This window comes from Octodon degus, unplaced genomic scaffold, assembly GCF_000260255.1.
Source record: "Octodon degus isolate 3935 unplaced genomic scaffold, OctDeg1.0 scaffold00113, whole genome shotgun sequence".
Taxonomy (NCBI): Eukaryota; Metazoa; Chordata; class Mammalia; order Rodentia; family Octodontidae; genus Octodon; species Octodon degus.
The window spans coordinates 7,875,152-7,880,288 of record NW_004524689.1 but is presented as its reverse complement, the minus strand read 5'-3'; positions in this window follow the sequence as shown (position 1 = coordinate 7,880,288).

Below are 5,137 nucleotides of genomic sequence, written 5' to 3'. Positions count from 1 at the left end.
GATGCTTATGCTGCTGAGCTATCTCCCCATCAGATGTATAATTTTGAAAGGGAATATTAGTTGTTCAGACTGGTCTCAAACGTATAATCCTCCTGCCTCAGCCTCCTGGAGTACTGAGATTACAGGTATGCACCACCATACCTGACAGCACTTTGCAGTTTGGGGGCTTCTTGTTCTTCCCTGTGGCCTCTTGACTCCTGCTGTGGCGTGGATGTGCTTTGAGGCTCTCCCTGGGGCTCCTGTGCTGGGTCTCTGTTGCAGCAAGGAGGCCTTTACGGGTGCGTCAGGGCAGGCTAAGCCAATCCCTGAGCTGGTGAGACTATCCAACCCCAGCTGTTTGTCCCCAAGCCCAGTTCCTGTCTGAGGGCTAAGATGAGGTGGTGATGGGTCAGGCTCAGGCCCCTGGGCTTGGACTCAGACCAGATTTGCACCCTGGTTTCAGTGCTCAATAGCTGCAGGCAATGGGAAAGGGACAGAAAGGACAGCCTGCAGCAGAAGTGGTTGATACAATGGCCTCTTCCCACTGGCTTCTGGTCCAGCGTCCTACAGCTCAGTTCTCCAAGGGCAACTTTCCTGGATGCTCCAAGACTTTCCCTACCTTGAAAAAATTTTACTTTTGATATTAGAAAAACGATGTTTTGTTTTGAGACAGGTTCTCCATAGTCCAGGCTGTCCTGGCACTCACTGCAAACCTCCTGCCTCAGCCTCCCAAGTGCTGGGATTACAGGAGTGTGCCAAATACTGAGTTTCATTGGAGGAAATTTGGAAAAATGGAGAATAGTAAGACAAAGATACAAGTCATCTTTTATTTATTTTTTCACTTTTAAGAATTATTAGCTCCTAAGGGCCAGCCAAATGACTCAGCGCAGGATTAAAGCGCCTGCAAGCAGGATTAGGGGCTGGGCTTTTGATCCCTGGGCCTGCTTTGCCGGCCCCACCCCCAGGGCGCACTGAGAGGGTGTTTGAGACTGGGCGTGGTGGCGCACACCTGTAATCCCAGCCCTTGGGAGGCTGTAAACAGACGGATTCCTACGAGTCCAATCTAGTAGTGAGACCCTGAACACCCTGTAGACCCTTCCAAAAAAAAAAAAAAAAAAAAAAAAAAAGAATTATTAGCGCATAAACTTTATGCAAAATAATGGTTTTTATGGTGGCATTTCCGTACCACATGCTCTGACTATCCACGCTTCCTAGTACTCTCTCTTACGGAACTCATCCGTCTCCTTGGTCCCTTTCCCTTTCCTCCTGTCCAGAAGCGTCACCTTAGTGATGGCTGACTACTCTCTCTTCCTTTCCGCAGTGGGCCCTGCCCACCTGCGCCGCCAGAGAGCCCGCCTCCCGCAGCAATTAGAAGTAGCATTAAAACTGCCTCCCGGACCAAGTTATTACTTCCAAGAATAATAGTCTCTGTTACTACAAGAAACTAATTAACAGCATGCAATGAGGGGGAAAAATTCAATTAATTAGTGGCTTAATAAGTGCTAGCGAGGACTGTGGGCTTGGCTCTGGCCTGGGGGTTGGTAGGGACCCACAGGGCTGGGGGGTGGGTTTTTGAGGGTTGTGAGGAATCAGGTGTGAAGGCCCCCCTGCGGGGCTGGGCATTTGCCCTCTGTGACCTTGGGGATCTTCACCATCCCGGGGTGGTGGTGCAGCCCCATTGCCAGCTGCGGGGGCATAGAGAGGGACGTGCTGTCCTTCTGTCCCGCAGGCTTATGGGTCGGTACTTGAGGTCCTCTCCAGAGGACTCGAGGACTCGGTGTTCTCCCAGCCCCACCCCTGATCTCGGTCCATCCCAAGCTCCACCCCCAGCCTGTCACCTGGTCTGGTGGCCCCGCTGACAATGCCTTGGCTAGGGCCTCTTGGGCTCCTGAGTGGCCAGCTGGGACCACACCTTGTTCTCCTGCCCCTCCCTGCCTGGTCACAGCTGCCCAGCCTAGCTCATAACTGGGACTCAGACAAGGTCAGGCCACCTCCCTAGACCCCCTCCAGGCCGTGGGTCTCCTGGGCTGAGGTGGCACCAATGTGCCCAGGCCCCTTTTGGAGGGTTGGGAGGGGCCCTAGCAAGGTGTGCGCAGGGTGGCGTGTGTGTGCGTTTCTCACAAGCAGAGAGTGCTCTCCGCAGTCCACCCAGACCGCCTTCTCACTGCTCCCAGACCTCGGGGCCTCCACGCTGCAGCAGCACAGCAGGCGGAGGACCTGTCTGAGGTCAATGGAGGGAGGCAGGTGTGGGGTCATGGAAACACCCCAGTCAGGCCGGTGATGCCAGGCTTGCGCGAGTCCTGTGGCACTGCCCAGCACGTGTGGTGCGTGGATGAGAGGAGTGCAAGTCTGCAGGACCCCACGAACACAGTGCCTTACACAGTGCAAACTTTTCTTTTGTTGTCTTTTTGAGACAGAGTCTTGTTACGCAGTTCAGGCTGGCTTTAAGCTCACTTTGTAGCCCAGGCTGGTCTCCAACTTGCAAGGATCCTCCTGCCTCGGCCTTCTGAGTGCTGGGATTGCAGGTATGCACCACCATGTCTGATGAAACAGTGCAAATCATGGACTTACAGCTGAGATCCCTTGGGACCAAGGTCTCAGTGACTGCCCAGAGGTGTGGGGGGACACCACCTCCCCTTGCCTCCCTAGCCTAGAGGGCCTTTGCTTACCTGGCTCCTCCGAGCTGAGCCAAGTCCTCTTTGTGCTGCTGCCCACCTAGCTTTCCTCTCTCCCGCTCTCCCTATTTTATGGGCACTGGGTTCGCAGTGTTAATTCTCCATTTCCACGGAAGCTTGGCTGCTCCCAGGTCCTGGCGACTGGCTTGTGGACATCTGAAGGAGCCATGATCTTTGGACCACAGTGGGGCCCAAACCCACCGCAGCGTTGTATAAAGCAGGCTTGCCCGCACGGGGGTTTATTGCCCTCAATCCTGCCAGAGCTTGAATTGCAAGCAGGGATCCAAGAGTATGCAGCCAGATGTGTAATTAGACGAAATCAAACAAGGGCAAACTGGGTATGGTGGTGCCCATCTGTAATTCTAGCTGCTTGGAAGGCTGAGGCGGGAGGATTGCACGCCTGAGGCCAGCCTGGGCAACTTAGAGACCTTGTCTCGAAGTCAGATAGATAGATAGATAGATAGATAGATAGATAGATGATAGATGGATAGATAATGAATAGATGGGTAGATGATGGGTGAATGGACAGACAGACAGGTAGATAGATCTGTCATCAGCTCTGGCAGCTCTGTGACTCTGCCCTACTTGCTGCTTGCTGTTGCCTAATGTGATCAGTGTAGAGTCTGGTATGCAGGTGGCACTCAATAAATGCATGCAGGATGGGAGGGAGGGGTCACTCTTGAATGCTAATGCCTGTGCAAGGTCATGCGCTGGGGCTGGGTGGCACATATCAACTCCAGCTCAGCACAGGTTTGAGGCCAGATGCTGCTTCCTGGGTGTTGAGGGAGTGGGTGGCAGAGCGTGCGTCAGCAAATTCCAAGGTAGGAAGTTGGGGAAAAGCCAGGCTACGTTAATCACCGGGCAATGGGGAGCCATAGGTAGCTCTGGAGCGCCACCAGCAGTCATGGCCTGCCCTGGGGGAAGTGTCCCCTGACCTGGGCCTGGTCAGGTGGGCCCCAGCTGAACTTGCAGCTGCCTGGTGGCACCGCTGTCCTCACACAGCCCAACCATGCTGCTTCTAGGAGCAGCTGCTGTGGGCCGGCATTGCCAGAGGGAGGCCGATAAGGCACTTATTGAATTTATGACTTTAATTCATGACAATTCTAATCCCATTACGGGTTCCCTTTTGTCTGCAGCCTGTGCCACAGCGGAGTGTAATTACGGTCAAGCGGGGGTTCCCCTGCCCAGGGGACCTTTCCTGCCATCCAGGGGCCCCGCTTAAGGGTTGCTGGAGGTCCTGGGGGTCGGTAGCAGAGGGGCAGGAGCGGGCTGCTGCAGGAGGGGCGAGTGCTGCAGGACTCCCCGTGGCTGCAGCTGCCTCTGCTGTGCTGCGTGGTCAGGTTTAGGGAGTGACAATTAGGCTGTAGCGTGAGGCTGTGCTGAGTAGCAGGGCACAACCTGCACAGCTGCTTGGTGGCCTGGGGGTCTTGAGATCACACGGTCCCGGGACAGTGGGAGGGAGGGGGCTGGGGGACCCGCTGGAGCACTGAGAAGGTTACACTTGAGGGAGAATGGAGACTCCTCCCCCTGCCCCCTGGATTCCTGCCAGGTGGGGGAGGTCCCTGGCGCAGGCCCAAGCCCAGGGTGCAGTCACAGGGGTGGCGCCAAGTCCTATCTTTGCAGAACAGCAGACAACACGTGCAATGCTGCGGTCAGGAGTCGCTGGTCACATGCAGCCTCTCTGAGGGGCTCTTCCAGCTGGAGCGTTGGAGCCCTGGGGGCCATCAGGCCCCAGAAGGAACTTGCAGCTGGGGTGGATGTGGGATGGAAGAAGAGAACGAGGGCCTGGAGAGTGGGTATGGAGGCCCAGTGGGCAGCGCTGGGCAAGCACGGACAGGGGCTCAGGGACTAAGGGGAGCCTTGTAGCTCTGGGAGGGGAGAGAGATGAGCTGCAGTCAAGGAGACCCTGGAAGTGAAGCTGCCTCAAAACTGGAAAGAGACCTAGCGTCTCACCCCAGTTGCTTCCTGTGTAAAATGGTCCCGAGGACCACAGCAGCCCGGCTCCTCTTGCAGGGAGAAGCAGGAACAGAGATGACATCGGCAGCCCAGCTGTAGTAACAGCTAGGCAAGGGCCCAAGTCTTTGGATACCCAGCTGTGCCTCAGTTTACCCTTCTGGACAGTAGGATGGTCATTCTGGCATCTTGCTCCTAAAGCAGTCAGAGTGGTGGTGTCCTTGAAGAACGCTGCCTCGTGCCCTGAGCCTCAGAGTTCCAAGGATTTTCACCATACAGTCACCTCTGGTTCCTGCTAAGACTCCTTGAGGAGGTGGGGGCCGCACCCTTTGTTGTAAAAGGAGGTCCTGAGTGTCACAGAGTGTTTCAGAACATAAGTCTATTATTATGACCTCTGGTAAGGCCACAGGAGCAGAAGGTGGCTGGGCTGTTGGAGTCAGATCGCAAGAAAAGGGACTGGGGTATCTTGGGGGTGGCATACTGGCTGCCGTGGGTGGAGCTGAGCCAGAGGCTTGGATCAGCTCTACCCC